An 11,916-nucleotide genomic window follows, 5' to 3' on the forward strand; every position below is an offset into this window, starting at 1 on the left:
TCACCTTATAGTTGATTTCTCTGCGCTTCGCGCCCCATGGTTTTTTCCGTCTTGGATTTCCACGTAAATCTTGCGTTCATTACGTTTATTGCTTTCTTGTATTATTATTCTTGTGTTGGTGCATCCTAATCGGTTGCGCTGCATCACTCGTTTAATTCTTAACAGATTACAAGAGGAAAACTACTACAGTTGTCGTACATAATTTTATTCCATATAATGAATGTAAACATCGGCGTCCTTGCCAGATTTTTTAATTTCCAGAAAGGAAACAGTAGGTCAACTAATTGTCTACTGAGAAACTATGGTGCAGTTGCAAAAAGGACCCAACTTTGAAGTTGGGTCTTATTCAACATTATTATGATATTACGAGGACCAACTCCAATTCCAATTTTTTTTTTAATTTTTATTTTTGGTTGAATGGACTATAAAAAAAAAATTGACTGGGGTTGAAGAGGAGTGTGCCTCGTTTTCTTCTTCACAATAATTCCACAGTTCTTATTCTACGTTATTATAATGGGATAATCGCATTTTTTGTCACTTAGTTATTGATGAATTTGATTATAATTATTATAAAATTTTGCTAAGCATATTTAATCTTTAACTAATTCAAATGCGTGATTTTGGTTCCTTTATATTGGAAATACCTTATTATTATGCTATTTTTAGAACTAATTATCTTCAAAACATGAATTAAAAATACAAATTTACAATAATTCATAGCTAATTAAATAGTTTAACATACAATTAAAATTTCATTAAATTTGTGAGAATTTACAAGTATAAGGATCAAAATTGTAAATTACAATTAATTGGTAGTTATATATGTGCGTACAACGTACTTGAGCATATTGATAGTGAAGTGTACTGATCTTAGAAAATGTATGGTAGTTGCATCATGCATGTAAGGCATGATTCTCACCATACTTTGTCTTTCTATTTTTTCTCTATGTTAGGTCTCCGTTTTCTTTCCCCTCCCTTATTCTTCCCAAAATGTAAGGTAAAAGAATACAACACAATTCATAGGGTTATTATTAAAAAAAAAAAAAAAAAAAGATTAAAAATACTAATGAGGTTGTCAATCGATTAAAGCTTATCTACATGGAGTGATTACATCAAATCAATAAATACATGATATATGTTTGTATAATCTGTTCTACCACCTAATTGTGGTTAGATAATGTATATTATTATTATTCACGAGTCACACAAATACACAATCATGATAAGTTTAATTAATTTGATGTAAATATCCCATGTGGATAAATATTTACATTGGCTATCTGATAGCATCAATTGAAACTCAATATCTTACGTAAGGGAGTTCGAATCATTCACGTGACGTACTAATCCGAGAATATATAACTATCCCAGGATAATTATATATTAATTCGTCTTCAAAATGGTATGAAGATAAATATTGATGAGAGGACGTTATCCCTCATTCAAATTACTCTTTATCTTGATATATATATGAAAATGACATATCCAAAATTATAGACTTAGTAGTTAGTCCTATTTATTTTTGTGTGACGGCATTTGACCGATTGGACGAACAGTTCATGATATACATGCAGTCCATAAATTATAGCAACAAAAAGTCTTTGAGTAAACTTCTTAGAAAGATTTGTTAACAAACTTGTAAAAGAACCCCAAGAATTATTCTGATGACGTTTGCACTGTGACATCATAGAAAGCTCAAATCTTAAGTAAGGGATTTAAGAATCATTTAGTTGACGTACTAAAGGGAGACTAATGGTTATTTTCCAGGATAATTATTCATTGTTCTATTATGTGGAACCAAGTCGAGGGTGTCTCTACTGTAAGAATAAAAACCTTTGGAAAAATTGGATCCGTTTGCTTGATTCCTCAGGTATTGGAAAAATTGGATCCGTTTGCTTGATTCCTCAGGTATTGGATTAAAAAAATTCCATAAGGCTGTCCATTGATTAGAAATCTGTACCCTCAAGATAACCTATTAATTTCACTTTTATTTATGAGTTTAAGTTATATATATATCGTGAGTGTACTTTTTATATTATAGGGTCATTCAAAGAATATGTATATGTAAGTTTTTTTTAAATGTGAGATTTGTAATCTTGAAAATAAAATAAATTACCTACTCCAACAAATTATGACATGATGATGTAAAATTCCTTACATTAATGATGTACATAACTTAAATTCCTTAGTTATTGCATCTTAATTTAGGGTTCAAGACGTTGCTAGGTAATAATCTACTTACATTGAGTGTTTACGCCAAACTAATATATACACTATCGATAAGTGTTATATACTTTCACTTTATTTTTTAACTGCTACGATAAACTTCATTATTTTATAAGTGTAAACAAAACACCCGACACGATATAATTAAGTATTTACCCAATCTAACTCGATCGGTGAAATGAGCATTAAACGTAGAACAACAACAGTGCCACTATTAGATCTCTCCAAAGTGAATTTTTGTATCACACATATGTAGTGGCAGATCCAGGATTTTCATTCAGGAGGTTCGGAAAAAACAACAAAAGTTAAATATAAAAAATAATGTCAAGTTATTGGGAATCGAATATAGGATGCTAGAGATAATTTTGAACACCGTAGACAACTTGAGCTAATTATTTGCATTTTTTCAAGGTACTATTCAAAAGTGAATATATGTACATAAATACAGAAAATCTACCCCATATTTACACTATAATTTTTTGCCGGGGGTGTTTGGGGTGAACACCCTCCCCACCCTCTAAATCTGCCCCTGCACATATGACCTAATCGTCAATGCAGTGTTTGAAAATTACAGAGAGCAACATTCTAATCTTAATTTTGAGTAATTATTGTTATTTGCCTAATTTTGATGGGGAAAGTTTTTCAATATTTGTTCCGGTGGAATATATAATAGGTACCTAATCGAATAGCTATCTAAGGTGCACGTAATTTACCCTATACACCAACTTTATTATTAAAAAACACAAATTTCGTACTTAACAAGAAAGCAAATTAATACTCACAAGGATTGACCGAGTTGGTTGGGTGAGTGATTTCCCACATGGGAGAGACCTGCGATCGATTTTCCTCGCCAGCTCTCAATCAGAGCTCGTCGCACCGTGCTCGCCTGATGCCGTTTACATCTCCTATGTGGTTTGCGAGCTATTACACAGTGAGCAGGTCCAGGGGCGGACCCATGTGTATCTAAGGGGTGTCATCTGGCACCCTTGGAATTTTTTTATTATTTATATATGAATAATACTAGGAGATAAATTCATAAAATTCAACTCCAAAAGAAAACGACTAATGTTTTAAGAAATTTCAACTAGAAACAAAAATGAATTTTTTTCTACATTTGAAAGAGCAACACACAACAATTTTATTCTCAAAAAATTACAAAGTATAAAAGAAAAATGAGCAATTTTTTTCAAAGTTAGAGTTTTAAATTGCTTGAGTAATCCAATTTCACAATATATATTATTAAATTGTTTATTGACTGCTTGGGTGTCTCTCAAATTCTACTTTTTCCATATTATATTGTTTGCCGTTTCCTGCCTAACCCTAACTGTCCTAGGTTTGTGACACAAATAAACGGATTAAATTGGCTGTAGCTTTTATACGATACTCGGATACACATTGTCGACATTGAAAGAAGCTGCATTAGATTAGATCCAATAATCTTAATAGCTAAGTTAAATAATACAGTCGACCTCATAGAGCTTTGGTTAGTATGTCATTTCTTTATCATCAGCACAGCAGTTTTTCATAAAAAAGAATATATAATCAATGATTAATTGGTCAATTGAAAAGACTATAATTGTATAACTTTCATTAATTTCAAAATTTAAAAAGAGATGATCGTACTGCTGAGGAACTTACAATTTCTTTTAAATGTACTCTCCAACTAAAACTTGAAGAATATTACTTTTAAAATCCTACAGAATACCAAGGAAACCACAGCGAAGGGAGTTGAAAGTTGAGGAATCAATGCAAAATTAAAGAATATTCATCCCCCAAGGCCCAAGTTATGGGTAAAAAAAGGAACATTAATTACATCTCCATGCAAACTTAAGAAGACAGCAAAGCACCTTTCAAAAATATATACAAACAATTGAAAATTCGAAGTATATAAGATCTGATAATAGCATGTACGTACCTAAGGTGAAACTAGAAAAGAAAAAGCGGTAACGCGTAAAGCATATATTCGGATAATGTTGTGAAATATCCTGGAAATTCAGAATAGCAATTATTAATTCATAAATTGCTTCCATTGAAGAAATCACTTTGGGTTTCTTCTCTTTTACAGATTCTCCGAACTACGGGTGTTCATACTTTGTAAATACCGAATTATCGTATCGAAATAAAAAAAAATTGATATTCAGTACAGTATTCGATATATGTTTTATTTTCTTTTTTGTTATTCAGTACGATATTTAATATTTTTTTAAGAAATACTGAATGTTATAGATATTATAGTATTGTAGAGATAACAAAATTACAAAACTATAAACTAATAGGGCTTAAAATCCTTCGGACTAAAACCTTTTAACAAATACTACTATATATATAATAACTTGAATTAAGGTAATTACATAGTCATGTACAATAAAGATTGCTCATTACCGACTGTCCCTACCTTTAGAGTTTGTTTTTCTGAAAAATCATTAAATTTTAGAGCTAATTTGTATACTATCTTCTCAATTCGTATAACAGGATGAAGACCTAAAATTGCTACTCCACAAACTTGTAAGAGCTCCCATCATTATCGAACTCATAATTCTCTATTACATATACGTCGAAGTTGAAAAAATCGTAGTTACTGACTTGTTCATATGAGTCTCTTACGAAGTTAAAAAAAAAAAACAAAAAATCTCCTTTGTTCATATGATTTGCAGTAAGTCGTTTTTCCTTTTCGTTTCTTTTAATTTTATTTTGTTTTAATTATTTATGTTTAAAACATAGGTTATGACCATATGAATTTTTTAAGGCTAAAGTCATAGATAGACCCTCAAACTTGTCAATATTTTTCACTTGGACCCCTCAACTGAGCGGCGTACCATATGAACCCTTCAAGACTACCTTTACTGTGTCACTTAGACACATCGGTCTGACAATTGAAATAAAAGTTTGCACGTGTTATGACGGGCTGCCAACCTGTATTTGCTACCCAATTAAAATTTGCCATGTATTTTTACAATGCCACATATACAATTAACAAGGCTTCATCCAAAACAACCCAAATATACATTTACGTGACCCCATTTGAACCCATTAATTCCTTAGATTTCTCAATTAAAAAAAAAAAATCTCTTATTCATCTTCTTCCTGCGCCATTACCACCAATGTGCCGACCGGATCCACTAGTTCACAACCACTGTCTCCGCCACCTCCTTCCCCAAATACTTTGTATAAGACTGCTTCTTCCTCTTAAATGCTTTGTTTTGTTCTAAAAAAGAGGAGTCAGATTTGGGTCCTTAAAATAATTCCGGCCATCTTCATGATGAAATTCAGGCCATCTCCATTTTTTCCGACAACGAACGGAAAAATCGAGCATTTCACCTCACCATAGACCTCTAAGATACCTCTATTACACTCTTACCTCCAATTTCACAGAATAAACGTACAAAAATGTCCTATTAATTAAGAGACTCTAATATGCATTACCATATGATCTAAAAATAATAATTAAAAAAAAATGGCTGCTTCCTAATTTTAAATTGTTGATGGAAAGTATTTTTAATTGATTTGTTGAGTTGATGGAAAGTATTTTTAATTGATTTGTTGAGTTGAACTCGAGCTAGAGATGGAGTTGAGAAGGTTGGAGGTGAATAAAACTTGAGACCGCCATTGTTGATTCTTTGGATTTGACTGTCATGGCGACTCTGTAAGAAAGAAGAAGAAAGGGTGGCGTGGGTGGGTGGGGTGGGGTGTAGAAATTAGCTTTTTCCTTTCCTTTTAATACATTCACGCGCTCAGTGTCAGTGAATTCCACGCAATGTGCCAAGCTGGCCCGCGGTGTCCAAGTGGCACAATAAAGATTGTCTTGAAGGGTTCATATGGTATGCTGCTTTTGACTGGCGAGGTCAAAGTAAAAAATATGTGAGTTTGAGTAGCCTATCTATTACTTTAGCCTTTTTTTAATAAAAAGTTTCACACGTGGCATGTACACGATGGACAAAATGATGGTGTGACACCATGACATATCATTTTCAAGCGCTAGAAATTTGACTTTCCGATGATTAGCATTTTTTGGGCAACTAACACATATTCCCTCCGTTTCAATTTATGTGAACCCATTTGACTGGAAACAGAGTTTAAGAAAGAAGATATGACTTTTAAACTTGTTGTCCTAAATGAGTTACATATATTTTGTGTGACTATAAATCATTGCATAAATGTAAAGTGTTTTCAAATATAGAAGGAGATCATTCTTTTGGACAATTTTGATTAATAAGGAAATAGTTCACATAAATTGAAACAGATGGAGTAGTTTATTAACTTTACTATTACAAAAAATAATTTATAATTTTAGTATTATAAAGAGTAAGTTCAGTAACCATTGTGAAATTAACCTATGATAGTAGTACCATGTCACTTTCTTTTTCAGACTAATCTACACTTATTATAGACAATTATATGTGGAGTATAAAAGAATAATCCTACTATATCGTAGAGAATTTTACCAAATATACCTTATAACATTTTTAGGTATATTTGGTAAAATTTACGATATAGTAGGATTGTTATTTTATAATCTGAACCCCAATAGCGTGGAAGGAGCTTGAAAACTTGCAAAGAACATGTATGATTGCAAGTGGAAACGTAGATAAAGTCAACAACGTGACATTATAGATAACAGCTAACCCGGACCAGTATACACTTCTCCAACTTTGTCAATCCAGTTCCAAACACAATTTAGCCTTTTCATCCACACTTTCATTATTTGTCCTTTTTTTGTTCCAGTATAACAAAACTACTACTTTACGCTTAATTATTCCATAAACTAGCCAAGTTCTTTTTGTCCTTATATACTATAGTAATTACAAACATTACTTTTCCTCGTTAGTTGTTAGAGAAAGATTATCCATGATGTTTCAAGCAAACTTGCATTGCCTCTGCATGAACATTGCAATTGATTTGCCAGCCAAACATAACATCTCCAGCCAAAAAAGATGGCACTTAGCTTTTGCCACCATCTTTTGTTCCAGAGCTTTCAAAACTAAGACGACCAGCACTAAAGCACTGCATGGAGCTTCCTACAATCCAAGAAAAGCTCTTGTATCGACTGATAGAATCGCCATTGATGTTGTTCAAGAACGCCCTTTATTCTCAGGCATTGATCAGTCAAGTCAAGCTAATCAAAGATAAAAGTGTTGAAAAACTTTCTAACCTTGGAGGTGTACAAGGTGTTGCTGCTTCTCTCAAAAGTGACACGACTAATGGCATAAATGGAGATCCAGAAGATGTTGCACATAGACATGAAGCTTTTGGAACCAACACGTATCGTAAACCACCTACTAAAAGTTTCTTCATCTTTGTTTGGGAATCATTCAAAGATCCCACCATCATTATCCTTTTGCTCTGTGCTGCTCTGTCTCTTGGATTTGGAATTAAGGAGCATGGACCAAAAGAAGGATGGTACAACGGAGGAAGCATTTTTGTTGCTGTCTTTCTTGTCATCGCTGTTTCGTCTATCAGTAACTTTAGACAGAACAGACAATTTGATAAGCTCTCCAAAGTGAGCAAAAATATTCCAGTCGAAGCCGTTAGAAAGGGGAGGCGCCAACAGATATCCATATTCGAAATCGTTGTTGGAGATGTCATTTTCTTGAAGATTGGAGATCAAATCCCTGCTGATGGGATTTTGATAGAAGGTCACTCTTTACAAGTGGATGAATCTAGCATGACAGGGGAAAGTGATCATGTTGAGATTAACCTTAGCCAAAATCCATTCTTAATTTCTGGCACTAAGGTTGCCGATGGCTATGGCATGATGCTTGTGACATCAGTTGGCATGAATACGACCTGGGGTGAAATGATGAGAAAAATTAGCGGTGATTCTAATGAGCAAACACCCCTCCAAGAACGACTCAACAAGCTTACTTCATCGATAGGTAAAGTTGGATTGCTAGTTGCTTTCTTAGTTCTTGTTGTCCTATTGATACGATACTTTACCGGGACCACAAAACATGAGAATGGAAGCAAAGAATTCAACGGGAGCAAGACATCATCGGATGATGTGATCAATGCTGTGGTGGGAATTGTTGTTGCTGCTGTTACCATTGTTGTTGTCGCTATTCCTGAAGGATTGCCTTTAGCTGTTACACTTACTCTGGCTTATTCAATGAAGCGAATGATGGCTGATCAGGCAATGGTGAGGAAACTCTCCGCTTGTGAGACTATGGGCTCTGCCACTACCATTTGTACTGACAAAACAGGTACTCTTACATTAAATAAGATGACTGTAACAAAGTTTTTCTTAGGCAAAGAGCACGTGAAGGCAGCAAGTCATACCTCAATTTCAGCAAAAATTCTTGAATTATTCCATCAAGGGGTTGGATTAAACACTACAGGTAGTGTTTTCAAGTCCTCTGATCCATATTCCATCTTCGAGTTCTCATGCAGCCCTACTGAGAAAGCTATTCTTTCATGGGCTATTATGGAGTTGAACATGGATATGGATCAAGTCAAAAGAAATTGCAACATTCTTCACGTGGAAGCTTTCAATACAGAGAAAAAGAAGAGTGGTGTCCTGATCAAGAACATTTCTCATGGCACAATTCATGCACATTGGAAAGGTGCTGCTGAAATGATTTCAAAAATGTGCTCCCATTACTATGATCTGGAAGGGAATGTGAGACATCTTAAGGAATCAGATAAGGAAGAATGTGATCGGATAATTGAAGGAATGGCTGCCAGTAGCCTTCGATGTATCGCATTCGCACACAAGCAAGTGTCAGAAGCTGAGTCGGGCAATGAACAAAAACACGAAAATATTCCAGACAACTCTTTCATTCTTTTAGGCTTTGTTGGCCTAAAAGATCCATGTCGTCCTGGCATCAAGAAAGCTGTGGAAGATTGCCAAAATGCTAGTGTGAATGTCAAGATGATCACTGGTGACAATGTGTTCACAGCAAAAGCCATAGCAACAGAATGTGGGATTCTTCATCCTAATCAGGAAGTAGATGACGGAGCTGTGATAGAAGGTGAAGAGTTTCGCAACCTAACAGATGAAGTACGGATGGAGAGAGTGGAGAAGATTCGCGTGATGGCAAGATCTTCCCCTTTTGACAAACTTCTAATGGTGCAGTGCTTGAGAAAGAAAGGTCATGTGGTCGCTGTCACAGGTGATGGCACGAATGATGCACCAGCTTTAAAGGAAGCAGATATAGGACTTTCTATGGGGATTTAGGGCACTGAAGTAGCTAAAGCGAGTTCTGATATTGTTATCTTGGATGACAATTTTTCTTCAATTGTCACAGTTCTGAAATGGGGAAGATGTGTCTATAACAACATCCAGAAATTCATCCAATTTCAGCTCACAGTAAATGTGGTTGCGCTCGTGATCAATTTTGTAGCAGCTGTTTCAGCTGGAGAGGTACCACTCACAGCAGTACAGTTGCTATGGGTAAATTTGATCATGGACACGTTAGGGGCACTAGCACTTGCCACAGAGAAGCCAACCGAGGAACTCATGAAGAAGAAACCAGTCAGCAGGACTGAGCCACTTATCACCAACGTTATGTGGAGGAATCTAATGGCTCAGGCCTTATATCAGATTGTTGTTTTATTGACCTTACAATTCAAAGGCGAATCGATCTTTGGTGTCAACAAGATGGTAAACGATACATTGATCTTCAACACGTTTGTTCTTTGCCAAGTGTTCAATGAATTCAATGCGCGAAGCCTGGAGAAGAAGAATGTCTTTGAGGGAATACACAAGAACAAGTTGTTTGTCACAATCATCGGAATAACTTTGGTTCTCCAAGTGGTAATGGTGGAGTTTCTAAAGAAGTTTGCAAATACAGAGAGGTTGAATTGGGGTCAATGGGGAATCTGCATCGGATTTGCAGCTGCATCTTGGCCAATTGGCTGGGTTGTCAAGTACATAACTGTCCCAGAGAGACCAATCTTCAATTATCTCAGGTTGAATTACTTGAAAGCCTTGTTAAAATGAGTAGATTTCATATGATCTAAGATATAAGGATGCCTCAGTCTTAGTAGCACTGTAGGAAATTCTGTATTTGTTTGTCCGGTGATCAATAATGTTCTTTCTTTTCACCAAAAAAAAAAAAAAAAGAGTAGATTTAGCTGTTAAATATATGTTTGTTCATATTCATAAGCTAGTTAGTTCCAATAGTATTAGTTTGTTATTAAATGGTTGATTGATGTTGCATTCTTTTATTGCTCACCACTTGTATTTCCCTATGTAATGTTTTCAAATAAAGAGTTGTCCAGAATTCTTCTACTACAATTACAAGATGACTTAACAGGTGTATATAGACTTTTCAGCACATTTTGGTAAGACATAGTTTTAAGATAGTAGTTGTCAGTTTGTAAACTTTTCTAAAGTCATTTAAGATCTTAGTCCTTTGTTCCTGATTGTAGACACAACATACTTTTTGAAGCTGATAACATGCTAGCTGCTGGCAGCAGAAGATATTTTAATGACCGAGAAATCTGCTGTACACATCAATTTTCGATGCATAGCATAGATTTAAATTTAAAAATTAATAAAATGACACTCACAATTTTAAAAGTACAAAAGGTTTAGTAAAACCTTAAAACTTGAACGGATCAAGTTTGTCCCATGCCTATCTTAATTTCCCACTTAGCACCCAAGGGCAGCCTAGTGGTCAATAAGTGGGTTGAACACAATGGGGTCTCAGTTCAAATCTCAGTAGAGACAAAGACACTAGGTGATTTCTCTCCAAATGTCCTACCTTTGGTGGACAGAATTACCTGATATCTGTTGCTGGTGGAGGTGGCAGGTATCCATGAAAATAGTCGAGGTGAACACAAACTGACCCGACACCACAGTTATAAAAACAAGATATTCCCGCTTCTCATAATTTGTAAGTAGTGAAGATAATCAACAAACTAATTGTCGTCCTTCACGGTATTCAAATGTAACAAAACTTGTTTTAAAGCTTGATCACAAAGGGCGAAGAGATTCTCTTACCTGTTCCACCGCCATTGACTTCGAAATCGTGTTGAATTTTATGATATTAGAAATTGTTTCTACCTTTTCGGACTCAAGCAGATTCCAATACTTTAGCCTATTTCTCTAAACTAGATTTTTTTTTTTTTAAAGTTTCCTGTCCGGTGTGCGATAACCGCATTGGAGCCCGGTTTGATGCCGCATAGGGTCAGTTCGGGAGAACAAGGTTTTTTCTGTACTCAGGGCTCGAAACTGAGACCTCAGATTAACACAACATTTTGATAGATTATATCGTTACATAATCTCACACATCAGAAGAAAAAACCTATTTGAAGGAAAAAACTATGTAAAAAGATAGAGTATGTGATAGAGCTATCATAAAAAGATAGGATAAATGAAAAAATAGAATTAATATTAATTTGTTTTGGAGGGTGGTGGGGGTGTAAAAAACCAAGAAAAAGAAAATTTTTTAAAAGTTAATAGTAATTTGTTTTGGAGGGTGGTGGGGGTGTGGAGGGGCTGGCTGGCTTAAATACCCAAAAAAAACTTTAAATTTTTTTTTTTTATGAAAAAAATTAAACTTTTTGGGAGGGGTTAGTGGGTGGGGGTGAAAACCAAAAAAAAAAAAAGTTAAAAAACTCTTTTTCTTTAAAAAAAAATGGAGGTGGGGTGGTGGGGGTAAGAAATTTTTTCCATTTCTTATAAATTCTTTATAAAAGTAAAAAATAAAATATATATAAAAAGAAAATTCGAAGGGGGTGGGGGTGGAA

The 11,916-nt window shown here is 34.6% G+C and overlaps 1 pseudogene; it reads left to right on the top strand.

Annotated features, from left to right (window-relative positions):
• Nucleotides 1-6,892: 6,892 nt before the first annotated feature.
• Nucleotides 6,893-10,453, top strand: LOC132046599 (putative calcium-transporting ATPase 13, plasma membrane-type; annotated as a pseudogene).
• Nucleotides 10,454-11,916: the final 1,463 nt, after the last annotated feature.

This window comes from Lycium ferocissimum, chromosome 1 (genome assembly GCF_029784015.1).
Source record: "Lycium ferocissimum isolate CSIRO_LF1 chromosome 1, AGI_CSIRO_Lferr_CH_V1, whole genome shotgun sequence".
Lineage (NCBI taxonomy): Eukaryota > Viridiplantae > Streptophyta > Magnoliopsida > Solanales > Solanaceae > Lycium > Lycium ferocissimum.